This window comes from Acinonyx jubatus, chromosome A3 (assembly GCF_027475565.1).
Source record: "Acinonyx jubatus isolate Ajub_Pintada_27869175 chromosome A3, VMU_Ajub_asm_v1.0, whole genome shotgun sequence".
In the NCBI taxonomy this organism is placed as follows: Eukaryota; Metazoa; Chordata; class Mammalia; order Carnivora; family Felidae; genus Acinonyx; species Acinonyx jubatus.
This window is the reverse complement of record NC_069388.1, coordinates 16,535,629-16,549,728: the sequence shown is the minus strand read 5'-3', so window position 1 is coordinate 16,549,728 and position 14,100 is coordinate 16,535,629. Positions and strand designations below refer to the sequence as shown.

General features: G+C 47.4%; 1 long non-coding RNA gene across 4 annotated transcripts in view; it reads right to left on the bottom strand.

Moving 5' to 3' along the window:
- LOC106969022 (uncharacterized) overlaps window positions 1-14,100 on the bottom strand; it is a 110,014-nt gene that overhangs the window by 23,096 nt on the left and 72,818 nt on the right. For 3 of the 4 annotated variants that reach the window (XR_008289091.1, XR_008289092.1, XR_008289094.1), the window contains one exon: window positions 3,515-3,571. This is a non-coding gene — a long non-coding RNA (uncharacterized LOC106969022). Of the gene's footprint in view, window positions 1-3,514; window positions 3,572-5,086; window positions 6,475-14,100 lie in introns of those variants that run through there. The other variant, XR_008289093.1, reaches the window with a different exon arrangement.

Genomic DNA, 14,100 nt, shown 5'->3' with positions numbered 1-14,100 from the left:
GTCTGGCTCTGCATCCTGGGGCAGCCACCTGCTGCTTCTGTGACCTCAGCAGGTGGTGCCTGGACACAGAGTTTTAAAAACATTAAATGAGCTACATCTAGGTGAAATATGTCTCAGCCAGGCAGAAATGAATCTTCTTAAAGCAACATTTGTGGGACAAAGGTTGTTCACCCATTTGCTCATTCAAGGCATCTGAATCTTGACCACAAGGGACCGGCTGACTCAGATGTCCCTCTGTAATAAAGTCAGAGGGACTCTATAACCCAGGAAGTCTTAAGGTCACAGAAGAATTCATTCAGAAAGACCAAGGTCATTCCCTGGGGTGAGGGCACAATACAGTTCAGCATGCAATTTCAACATCATGATGTTTAACCAACTATAAAAGTCTTAAAGTCTATAAAATCATCCCCACTTCAAAGAAGAGAAATTGAGTCTTAGGGAAATCAAATGATTGACTCCAGGTCACTCAACTAGAAACTGGCATTGCTGGGGCTAAACCCACATCTCCAGCCATACACCATATACACAGGCAGAAGTCAGGCAGGGCCAGGGCTTGGGTGGGATCAGGCTAAGGAATTCAAGGAAACAAGCATGGGGAAAAAGTTAGGGCCACATCCAAAGCTGCTTCCTCCACCAGAGAGGCCGTGAGCATGGCCATCTGAGATGACCATTGGAGGGAAGCCTAGAATGACCAACCATCCAGACTGGGACCACAGAGCCAGACAGCTTCCCAGAGAAGGCACACAATAGCCCTGTTCTGTGGAGATCATAAGGTAAGTGTGTGCACATGAGGAATGACAGGACTCACCCCAGCATGCAGTTAGTACCTTGGGGAGGCAGAATTCAAACGCAGGCCTATACGACTCCAAGCCCTATGCTCTTTGCCCCTTGGTACCTATTTGGGAAACCACTTAAAAAATTTTGTTGAACTTAGATAGGGGTGAAAGGACTGGAGCATGGCCCCAAAAGTAGCAGCTGCTTCTCAATTTGCAAATTATTTGTTCTTAGCTATAAAATGAAATAAAACCTATGCTATGAGGGGTGATGAGTTGACTGACATAAAGCACCTAGCAGGTGCTTGGCACATAGTAGATAGCCTAAATGCTGACTCTTTTTCCTCAACAGGAAGGTTGGTGGCCTGAGGTCAACAGCCTGCCCCTCAGTATAAATAAAAAGACAGAGAGGCACAGTTGTAGCACACAGAAATTACAAAACAGGGTGGGCAAGGCCTTGGGGAACATCCAATCCTATCCAGTAGATGGCGGCTTAAGAAACTGAGACTCAGGTTTAAAAAAATAAATTAAATAAATAAAAAAGGGGCACCTGGGTGGCTCAGTCAGTTGGGTGTCCGACTTCAGCTCAGGTCAAGGTCTCACAGCTCATGAGTTCGAGCCCTGCGTCAGGCTCTGTGCTGACAGCTCAGAGCCCGGAGCCTTCTTCGGATTCTCTCTCTCTCTCTCTCTCTCTCTCTCTCTCTCTCTCTCTCTCTATCTCCCTCTCTCCCCTCCTCTGCTCATGCTCTGTCTCTCTCTGTCTCAAAAATAAATAAACATTAAAAGTAATTTAAAAAAAAAAAAAAGAAACAGACTCAGGGGTGCCTGGGTGGCTCATTTGGTTAACATCTGACCCTTGGTTTCTGCTCAGGTCATGATCTCCTTGTTAGTGGGTTCAAGCCCTGTGTCTTCCCTCTCTCTCTCTCTCAAAATAAGTAAATAAACATTGAAGGAAGGAAGGAAAGAAGGAGGGGGGAAGGGAGTGAGGGAGGGGAGGAAGGAGGGAAGGAAGGAAGAAACTGAGAGGTGACAGCTTGCCCGTGGTCACCCACTAAAATGGCTTGGTCATTAAGAGATATTCCCAAGTTTTTTCCCTCAACTATGAGGAGCAAAAATAATTTCTCCTCCAGTAATCCTTGGCAACACTTAATAAAAACACTTCTCTAGCATAAATGCTAAAATTGCCTAAATATGGCTAACTCTTGGATAATGCTGGTTAATCCTGGCTAATGTTTGATTCTCTAAAGCGTCTTTTCCCATCAATAAACTTTTTTGTGGGAAACTCTCATTTGCCTTGTGTTTCTTATGGAAATGTGATTTGTACATACATCCTTTCTGCATAAATATTTAGCTCATCATTGTGCCGCACAAATTCCCTGCAAATTAGGTGGAAATCAGCCTCAGCTGACAGAAGCATCTATACTCATCCAGGGAAAAATCATTATTGTTTAGAACTTATTAAGCCCCGACAGTAAGTACTGGATGGGCCTAGGAACTTCAATAAATATTGAATGCAAATGTGAACCAAATGCTTGAGCTAAAGTTGTTCTTGTGATTTCTACCTACTAGGCACCAGCTAAGGTTGAGGGAAGAAAATGGGTTACAGCTTGGCTCTGCTAATTGCAAGCTATTTCAACCAAAGCAAATCACCAAGTACCTCCTCATCTATGAAATGGGTCTAACCAGCCCTACCTCATAGGGTTTTTTATCATAAAGATTAAATGAGATTACATGCATCAAGTACCCTGCATGAGGCCTGGCACATAGCTGATGTTCAATAATTGCCCATTTCTAACAAACTAATAAGCCCCAAGTGGGTGACATGTGGAACTGGTAGCTCACAAGTTGTTTACAGTTGTATCCCACCCCCGTGCTGCAAACATAATTGCAGCGATCACAACTATTGGAAGATTGCAGTCAACTCCACCAATATGATATAAAACTAAGCAGAGGACCAGTTTCTAGATAGCTTGGAATAAGAATCTACATATTTAGGGGCACCCTGTTGGCTCAGTCAGTTAAGCATTTGATTTAGGCTCAGGTCATGATCTCACAGTTCATGAGTTCTAGCCCCACATTGGGCTCTGTGCTGACAGCTCAGAGCCTGGAGCCTGCTTGGGATTCTGGGTCTCCCTCTCTCTCTGCCCCTCCCCTGCTCATGCTCTGTCTCTCTCTGTCTCAAAAATAAATAAACATTGGGGCACCTGGGTGGCTCGGTCGGTTGAGCGTCCGACTTCAGCTCAGGTCATGATCTCGCGGTTTGTGAGTTCGAGCCCCGCATCAGGTTCTGTGCTGACAGCTTGGAGCCTGGAGCCTGCTTCAAATTCTGTGTCTCCTTCTCTCTCTCTGCCCCTCCCCCACTCATAAGCTGTCTCTCTCTCTCTCTCTCTCTCTCTCAAAAATAAAAATAAACATTAAAAAAAATTTTTTTTTAATCTGAAAAAGTGACCTCCCCGTCTGCCCCCCACCCACACACAAACTTGCTCCTGAACTTGGAAACAGCCCCATCATCCACTTATCCTCCCAAGCTAGAAACACAGACATTATCCTTGATTTTCCTCTTTCCCTCCCCTGCCCCCACCACTTCCAGCCATTCACCAAGTCCTGTCAATGTGACCTCCTAAATCTCCCCTGGACTCAATCGCTTCTCTCCATCCCCATAACCACTGAGCCAAGCAAGATAACCACCATCTCTGGCCCGGAATATTGCAGTAGACTCCCACCTCTTGTCCCATACTCACCTTGGCTCCCCACACTTCCTCTCTCCATACCACAACTGGAGGAATTGCTCTTTTGAACTGTAAATAATAATTCTAACAATTAATAGTGAATGCTTACATTGTGCAAGGTATTGTTCTTATCTATGACTCTTCAGCCTAAAAGCTTGTACTTCCCATGGGACTTAGAATAAAGCCCCCAACTCCTTGCTTGAACCCTTCAAGGCCCTATATGTCCTGGCTCTCCCTCTTTTCTACTGCTCCTTCTCTCATTATTTCCCCTGATGGATCAAATCCCAGAAGGTCTCTTCCTGACCAGTAATTTTTGAACAATTTTGGAGATCACCTTTCTGCTTTTATTTTTCCATGGAGAACTGGTAAAGATAAACACAGCCAGCAATTCATTATAGCAGTGAAAACAGATTTTATTCAGTACCCACTGACCATAGGGGAAGTGCTGAGCTTGATTCTGATTATGCAGAGGTGACTGGGCATCATAAAGGGAGAATGGGGAAAGAGGGAGGGGGAATACTCATGAAAAATTACAAAAAGTGGGAAGGGAATGTTGGTCCACATGAAACCCACATGGATTTGCTAACTGGTGCCTACCAAAGTCAGGCCCCTACCCTCCCGCACAGGCTGGGAGTCAGGATCCCTATCTTGTTCCAGGTGTTGGCTGGAACAAACAGCAAATTCATTTGGCAGCCTTGATTTTTCTCAGGCAGGGACTTTAACAGGTCTGGGGTCATCCTAGGGAGGTTGCCTTCAGCCATTAGAAATTATGTTAATGTTTGTTCAAATCTTTACAGGCCAACGTTGAGGCTTAGTCAAGAAGAAGATTCAGAAGAGGTTGGCTGGAGCTTGGTCAAAGAGAGAATCTTTGTCAGTGACACTGAATGTCCATCTGTGCCAACTCCCCATCCCCATTCCAACTGTCCACACACACCCCAACTCCCACCCATCATCTTCCCAGGCCCTAGTTTAAAGCCTTCTTCATCAGGGCCCTCACTGGAGCACCTGCAGTGATGAGTATGAGACTAAAGGCAGTTCTGTTTATCCCTTTTAACAATCCATGTTTTGTTTTGTTTTGTCTGGTTTTGTTTTGTTTTGTTTTGTTTTGTTTTAATTTGGGAGACAGGGAGAGAGAATCCCAAGCAGGCTCCACGCTTAGCACAAGCCCAACACAGGACTCGATCCCACCACCATGGGACCACGACCTGAGCCAAAATCAAGAGTCGGATGCTCAACCAAGTAAGCCACACAGGCACCCCTCCATAGGTTCTCCCCCCCCACCTCCTGATGGCCTGGTGCACAACCCAACACACAGTAGGTGCTCAATGAATGTTTGTTGAGTTAATTAACAAAGCCCTCCAGTCTTCATCACAAATGTGTGGAATGCTCCTTCAAACCACCACCCCCAGGACCTGAGGTTGACTGGAAAATGACTCCCATGGAACAAATCACCCTCAGGCACTCAATAAAACTATTCAGTGCTCGCTGCTGCTGAAGGAACTGATTGCACTGCTTTGACCCTGAAAGTAATTACGTACACCAACATCCATCTGCTGGTGGGGTGGCCTGGAAGGGGGTCCTCACCTCCACGCAGCTCTGTCTTCTAAATAAACTCAAAAGATCATACGTTGTCACTTCCCCAGGATCATTGTCAGTTGTTAGAAATCAAACAAGGGGTAAGGAACATGTCCAACCATCTCCCCAGGCTCTAGCTGTGCGCCCTCCATCACCTCCAACTCAGACACAGAACACCGTGAGGCTTCTCCTCCCTGGGAAGTCAGCAGGAGGGTCCTGATCAAACAGCCGCTCTGCCCTCAGCCCATCATTATGATGTCTACATTCCAGGCATTCCAAAAACCTGGAAGTCAGCCTTGCTGCTTGTCTCGCTTCACCCACACATCCATCATTCACTCTTTCCACAAGCACCTATTGCTTGTAATAGGTGGAGCCTATTAGTGCTGGATTTATACTAATGAACAAGACAGGCATGGCCTTTCCCTTCATGGAGCTCACAGTCTAGAGAAGAAAATGGAGATTAACCAAATGGACAGACAAATGTTCAAGTTAAATTTAAAATGAACGCATCTATTATCTGCTGGGCTCTGTGCCAGGCCCTGTAGGGGAAGAAGGTAGCATGGGTGGGAGGTCATTGACCAAGATACCTCAATGTTCCCCTAAGCTTGACTATACCCTAGATAGTCCCTTCCTGACCACAGGCCCCTGACTTCCCTTTTCTTAGAGTGTTTACTTTAGAAATCTTGCAATTGTAAGTTCTTTCTCTGCCCCTTTGAGATATAAATCTTCTCCCAGCCTCTTGCCAGTTTTACAACCCTGATATGTCTTATTCAAGGACCTGGGTGCCATCCTTGAGAAATGTAATCATTAAGAAAGATAATACCTTCTCTCCCAGTCTCTGGGACAGTAGGAGCCTAACTTTAACAAATACCAATGAGCCAATACAAATAAACCAGTGCCCTCCGTTACTTTTCCATTAGCTTGAAAACCCTCTTGCCTTTTGTTTCAGTAGACTTGAGAGGTCAGTCTCTCTCCCCTACTGCAGTAGTCTTACATAAAGTCTCCCTCACCTGTTTAACTCCATCCAGTGCAATGTTTCTTTGGCATCACACAGAAATGAGTAAAGCATGGATCCTGACCCCCCCGCCAAAGAATTTAAAGTCTGATTAGGAAGACAAGTTAAAACTTTCAAAATTGTAGTAAAATCTATGGAGAAAAAAAAAAACAGAGGAAGCCATGAGAGGGTGTAACATGGGAAACAAACATAGATATGAAGGGGAATCAAGGAAGAACCCTCTGAGAAGTGACATCTCAGAAGGGACACATGGTCTAGGCAGAGGGACCAGTACACATAAGACCTTCAGATTAAACATTCAGCTTCAGATATATTGAGTTCCTGTCCCCATCAAGTCCTGTTGTATTTGCACATGTGTCTCTTCTTTCACATTCCAACGCATGGCTCCGACAGGGTGCTCCCCCAGCTCAGGAGCCATCCATGAATCTCCGGCACCCCCCTGAGGAAGTCTATTGCTCTTAACTTCCCCTGCCTTAGGTCAAGACTATGTTCAATCTGGCTCCTATTACCCCTCCAACCACATGGAGAGAAAGTGTCTCCGAGAAACATAAGCTTCTGGGGTGTGACAGAGGAGGGAGCTTCCTGCGCAGGCAGTCCCAAGACAAACCAGGAAGTAGGAATGCACAGCAGTGACGTGACTGAAGGTCAATTCATACAGCTCAAGTACTAATAGGACCGAAAATTCTTTACTAGTGGACTGAAAATAGAGTTATTCTGCCTTATTCTGTGACGCAGGGCCTTAAGCAACTAAGAAATGCAAGATCAGTCACTGCTGAATGTATTTCTGAAGCAAAAGATGTGCCTTGTGAATGGCTGTGCCCTGGGGCTTCACTAGCCCTACAGTCCCCTACTGACCCCCAACTCGTAGATGCAGAAGGAGCATCAAGGTTACCTTTACAGTGGGAGAGAACTAGGGTCTTGATTACATTACTACATTTGGACACCCACGAATTCCTGACTTGTGCCTCTCCACAGGATTCCTCAGGGAGGCCTCACCAGAGAAGAGTCACCAAACAGGACACGCTACGTTCTGCTGCGAGGAGCTAGGCCCCATGCCCCATCCACACAGCACAGAACTCCAAGGACCTAAGGCTGGAGCCCAGAGTTCAGGCTCATGACTGCTGGAGTTCCAGGAGCAGTGGGCTGGCCAAGAGGACACGCTGGCCTGGGAGCACCCCCTCAGGAAGGAAGGGGTGACTTATGTATACAATCCATGTGATCTCCTGCATAGGTGCATGATCTGATCACTTCACAGACTGACACCTATTAGACGGTCAACTCCTCCTCCTCCCTGGGGGCAGCGAGAGCCCATCTCCATCACCTCTGATCCTTCTTTTCCAACTCTCCCATCCTCCTGGCCCTGAGCACAGGACTGTCTCAGTTAGACCTTCTTCCTGGGTCGTGCTCTCCAACCCAGGGCAAAACCTGGGTTTTGTCTCTCCATTCCCCAAACAGCTTCTTTTCTTCACGTCTAGGACTTGTGCCTGCTTATGTCTCTGAGCTCTGGGCAAAGGCCCAAGAACTCAGCTCCTTCCCTGTCCAGAAGCTTCCTAAAGCCAGGCCAGCAAGTATCTTGGCAGAGACTCTTGCTACTGTGATGAGCTCTATCTGCATCCCATCAAGGGCGATGAGTTACTGTGGAGATAGGAGCAGGGCTTTTTTCTTTAATCCAATTAAGCCACATGCTGACTGTGATACTTTCTCCACTATCTAAGGCAGCAGGTACCTTTGCAATTACTTCCCCTCTGCTGAGGCTGCATGCCAGCCACCAATGGGGAGTCTCTGAGAGATAGAGATGAGGTTGTGCAATCACAAGGGCAAAGTGATGGGGGAGGGGACAGACCAGGGAGGGGGAGGACTGACCAGGGAGCACCTAAGATGAAGATCCACCAGGAGTGTGCAGCACAAGGCAAACCACGCCTGGGAGCCAGCTGAGACGTGACTTCCAGCTGCGTGCAAGGGCCTTAGAAACAAGGGGCTTTGTCTTAATTTGGGTTTCCCCAGAGCAGACCTGGAGACAAGGATTTATGTGCAGGCAGGCAGTTTGGGAAGTGACTGAGGAAGTAAAGTGGAAGAGTCAGGGAGTGAGACAGGGGAGCGAAGACAGCCAATAAAGTCTGCATTCCTGAGTGGGTTGGTCACTGGACAGGCCGGGTTTAATGCCACTTGGAACTCTTTAGGAGACCATGTGGAGCACACCCTAGAAGTATCCCCAAGGGGTGAGAAAGCCAGGTGTTCATTCACTGAAGTGACTGAATGGTGACCCTCAAAAAGATATGTCCACATTGTAACCCCTGCAATCTGTTAGTGTGAACTTAACTGGAAAAAGGGTCTTTGTCAATATAATTAAACATCTTGAGATGAGATCATCCTGGATTACCCACGGGGCGCCTAAATCGAAAGACAAGTGTCCTTATAAGAGATGTACAGGGAGGAAAAGAAAAGATGATGTGATGTCAGAGGCAGAGGTTGAAAGGATGCAGCCATGAGCCAAGGAACACTAAGAGCCACCAGAAGCTGGAAAAGTTAAGGAAGGATTCCCCCCAGAGCCTTCAGAGGGAGCAGGGCCCTGTGATACCTTGATTTCAGACTTCTGGCCTCCAGAACTGTGAGGGAAGAAATGTCTATGTTTTAAGGCACCCAATTAGTGATAATTTGTTACAGCTACCAGGACACTGATATATCCACCAACTCCCATCCCTTCTTGGTTATGGGTTACTCTTGGGGTCAACTCCCCAGCATTTCCAGCCTGTACTACCAGAAGCTGAGTGCCCTTCTGTAGCCAGAGAAAGACCTCGGGCAGAGAGACACTGGTGTTTGCAGTAGGAAGCCATCCTGTATGCAGAAATCTCCCACTGAAATGGCAGGTGACTTCTGGGGCACAGTGGGGTCGGGGGAGAGGGAGGGCACCGGCAGCCCCTGCACAGGGTGGCTGGATTTGGATCAGGGCCACCTTCTGGCCCACCTAACTATGTTCTCCAAGGGGACCCCCACCAGGAAACATGCTCCTCCTTAGGATTAGACCCTCAGGTGAGAAGAGAAACTCACAATAGGATGTGTCAGATGTGTGCCCACACACACGTCCCCTCACACACATCCTTCCAATGCCCTTGTAACATACAGAGGGCAGAATAATGGCGCCCAAAGCTGTCTGGTCCTAATCCCCAGAATCCCCGTGAATATGTGACCTTACATGGCAAGAGGGACTTTGCAGATGTGACTAAGTTGAGGGTCATGAGATGGAAGACTGTCCTGGATTGTCCAGATGGGCCCGGTGTTCTTACAAGAGTTCTTACAAGTGAAAGAGGGAGGCAGGTGGATCAGGGGTCAGAATCAGAAAGACAAAGATGCTATCCTGGTGGCTTTGAAGGTAGAGGAAGGGGCTGGAGCCAAGGAGCCTCTAGCAGTTGAGCAGTTGGAAAAGGCCAGAGGAAAAGATCTCCCCTACAACCTCCTGACACCTTGGTTTTAGGCCAGTGAGACCCATTTCAGACTTCTGGCCTCCAGAACGCAAGATGATGCATTTACATTGCTTTAAGCCACTGAGTTTATGGTAATTTGCACAGCGTAGGACACGAATACACTTTATAGACTTAAAGAAACCTTGAGATGAGCCCACAGGCTGTGAAGAACTGGATGCAGCTATTATCAGAGGCTCCCCTGGACTCTGCAGGATGCCGTTTCTGAGATGTTGCTCACCGCTGTGTCTCAGAGCCTAGCAGGACCCTTGGCGCGTGGCGGGAATTTGTCTCCTTTGCCTCATTTGATGGAATTATATTACATTTCTTTGCACACTTCATCACACCCAAGAGTGTTTCACACAAAGTAGTTGTTTAAAAATACTTGTCAAACAGTTAAATGTTTGGTCAATCGATAGGTTTTCAATTGAGTGAAACAAAACTGCTGCTCCTCGTGGTTTACTCTCTTGCTTTCTCCACTTCCTTCCCCAGCCCTGAAACAAGCCACCCACCTGAGCTCACTGCCTGGAGGACGCAGAACATCCTTCCAGTGAGCAGAAACAAAGACCCCTGCCTGGTTTGGGGCTCCATAAGTCTGGCCCTTGGGGACTGAAACAAAATGTTTGAGAGGAGCCTGGCCCAAATGTCCTTCTCCTCCCCACCAGCCATGAAGATAACTTCCCCTGGGACTAAGAGGGGGAGGACTGGACAGATCCAGCAGGAAAAGGGTCCTGCACCCCAGGGAGGCAGCAGGAGCCCAGGAAAGGAGGACTGGGGATAAGACCAGGCAGGGGGCATCAGGAGGCTAGAGGACTGGACGCCCCTGTGTATGATGTGGTATTTAAGACAGAACAGGGCAGACTTTAAGCAACATACTAAATGCTGTTGTGATTGTCATCAGAGCTGGGGGCCAGAGCAAACTCCTGTGCGTTGGGAGGGGCATGGGGGGGTGGTTCCCTGAAGGGCAGAGGTGTCTCTAGCATGATCCCAGGGCAAGAAATGAGGGGGTCTTGAACTGGACCACCAAAGACAGCCCTCGCCTGCTAAGGCCAAGGAGGAAATCTGGCTGGCATTCCAAGCCATATGGACACCTAGAAGTGCCAGCTGCTGGGGCTGAGCTGACCCTGCCCTGCGGGGGGCCAGCCAGAAACTCTTCACTATCTCTAAGGTGCCACTTGGGTCTGTGGGCTGCAGGAGCACCTGCTTCTCATGGTAACCTCAGCCCCATGTCCTCAGCCAAGGTGGGGAGGGGGAGGGGGGCCCAGGAGGGAAGAAGGGGGATTAGCAGACATCAGCCACAAAGACATCCATGCCCCCAGAGCAGGTTTCTCACGGGGGTCCCTGGGAGCAGCGTGGCCACAGTGACAGGGGGGCCTGCCATACCCCTCCCCACACATGCAAGATGGCAGCAGAAGAGTAGCCTTCTGAAATAACTGAGGGGACACTTTAGAGGGGCTTTATTACCAGCAAGAGGCCCAAAAGGGGCTGACGCCAGAATGATTTAATTTTCTGCAGAAGGGGCGATCTCATTTCACAGCACTAGAGAGAGGCTTTCGAGTTACATTTGTAATAAAGCATTTTATGGGGAAGAAACAAAATGAGAGTGAATTTCAATGTAAGAATAAGCAATGTTTTAGAGTTTTCTATCATTAGCAGAATTGGATCAACTCAAAACACAAACCAGGAATAATAAGCCGTCCCTCCCCGGGGACAACCTATGTATTAAATGAGGTATTGTGCACAAGGGACCCACCAGAGCCTACTATACAGTCAATAGAACCACGTAGGAGAGATCATTTTTTAACCTACCCTCTCTACTCTACAGCAAAATCATTTCTGGTAATAACTACTAATAATCTTTACTTTCCTGATTCATCCCTTAGTTTTTTTTTTTTAATGTTTTATTTATTTTGAGAGAGATACAGACAGCACAAGCAGGGGAGGGGCAGAGAGAGGGAGAGAGAGAATCCCAAGCAGGCTCTGTCAGTGCAGAGCCCGATGCAGGGCTCAAACTCAAGAACCGTGAGATCATGACCTGAGCTGAAACCAAGAGTTGGACGCATAACCGACTGAGCCACCCAGATGCCCCTGGGCCTTAGTTTTAAAATGACTAATAATTATCAACTTATACATAAAGGAAAATTTTTTATCTTACATATGTTATTCAGAGTCAATAAAATACTTACTGTAGGAATTAAAATTTTTACTTGCCAAGCAAAAACTTTCCCACGCCCTGTTTCGCCATTCTAAATCTTAAACACAAATAAAAGCTCCCAGTGGTCGTGCAGAATGATGGGATCAAAGTTGTTCAAGAGCTCCTTCATCATTTAGTTACTGGGCTATCACTGCTGATATTGAATTGGCTGTGGAAATACAGAAATATGCATACTGCAGGCATCAAAGACCCGAACAGGGCCCAAAGCAAACTTGGATGATTCTGGATCTTAAAGGAACTTACCTTCAAGATGGACACATGTAGCTGAGCCCACGTATGTAGAGGCCTGACATGGACTTGTCTGAATTAGCTTCCATGAAAAACACAATGTTTGTGAAAGTGTAAATGACTGAAATATGCTAATTTGAAACTTATTATGAGAACTCAGCAGTGACCACAGCCAATGAGATAGTTGATCAACCGAATATCTCAGGGTAAAAGAGTGTTTCACCAATGATATGGCATAAAATCCATTACAGTTTTTGTTTGTTTTTTAAGTAGGCTTCACGCCCAGCATGGGGCCCAGCACGGGGCCCATCACGGGGCCCATCACGGGGCCCATCACGGGGCTTGAACTCACGACCCTGAGATCAAGACCTGAGCTGAGATCAAGAGTTGGTCACTTAACTGACTGAGCCACCCAGGCACTCCACCATTATAATTTTTATATTCACTACAGATAATGCTCCCCATTACTGCCTGTGCCCAGGGCAGCGCCCTTCCCCATATGCTCTGACTGGAGCCCTTTCCCTTCTTTGGGGGATTTCCTACTTCAAAAAGTGAAAACAGGGGGCGCCTGAGTGGCTCAGTCTGTTAAGCGCCTGACTTCGGCTCGGGTCATGATCTCACGGTCTGTGAGTTTGGGCCCTGCGTCAGGCTCTGTGCTGACAGCTCAGAGCCTGGAGCCTGCTTTGGATTCTGTGTCTCCCTCTCTCTCTGCCCCTCCCATGCTCATGCTCTGTCTCTCTCTCTTGCTCTCTCTCGCTCTCAAAAATAAACATTAAAAAAAATTTTTAAGTGAAAATAGTTCACACTTATTGAGTGTCTGCCATTGTTCTAAGAGCTTGACATGTATTAACTCACTAACTAGAAACTGTCATTACTCCCATTTTACAGATAAAAACATTGATGCACTCAGAAGCTTAGGTATTGTATGCGGAAGTATTTTGTACTTGCCGTGAGGGTAGTACAAATATTCCTAGGGTTGGCAGTCATAATAGTGAAGATTTCATGCATTTGGTCGTGACAATGGACCGGAAATATCATGGAGCAAAAGCAAGGTAGATGTTTATGAGGCTGTTAACAACCTGGACAAAATTCTGCAGCCAAATTCAATAGCGCCAACATTCTGTTACCAAAACGGAGACTGTGAAGACAGCAAACGGTGTGACCATGTTTCCCGACGCCGAGCAGTCAGCTTCCAGAGAAGCAATTCAGCTCACAATTAGGGCAATTGTAAAGTTACATAGAAATGGCCTCAGTGTTCACCAGGCCCCCGGAAACCCAGCAGCCCCCAGCCCCCACCCCAGAGAAAGTTTCACAGGGATGGTTGGCTCTGTAGCTTAGCCAGAGGACAGAACTGTGAGCAGCAAGCTCCCACAAAGCTTTTCACAGAGATGCCAAACACAACCCATGGGCTAAGTACAAGGTGATCTGGAAAATCCATGAACCCTTCAATAGAGGCAGATACGTAGAATAAAGCTGTTTTTTACAAAAGCACATTTCATGAACACATAGGGTGCAGCCTGGATATTTCCACCTTGCCCCTTGTTGTCTTTCATTTGTTTAATACCTGGCCCCTAAAGCCACTCTTTTCTGCTCAATAGTGAGTACTGTGTAGAAGACAGGTCTTTAGCAGGACTGGGGTGCAGGGAGAGGACCAGCACTAGAGGTCCCAGGCTACCCACAGCTGACCCCAGGAGAAGCTAAACAATCCTAAGAGGGACTCATCCCAGAAGGTCACACAGACCACCTTTCCATCCAGCGCTAGTGTGGTCATGAACCTCTGTTTGCATGCTTCCAAGGACAGGGCGCTCACTGCTGCTCAAGACAGCCTGTGGACATCTCAGATGGTGAGAAGAGGCAGACTATTGCCCGAGCACCCCAGCTGCTCCCTGTCTCAACATGCAATCTATATCTGTGGCTGAGAAGGTCTTTCCAAGCTGTCCTCTCTGAAGCACCATGCCACCCCCCACAACCTCCTGCCCAGTCAAAATAAATCCTTCCTCTTCCACGTTATCCACCCTTGTTCTCAGCACACACAGCTGTCTGTGTTTCCACCTGTTTTATAGCTATCTGCCTCCTCCATTTGACTGTGAGGTCTTTGAAGCCATAA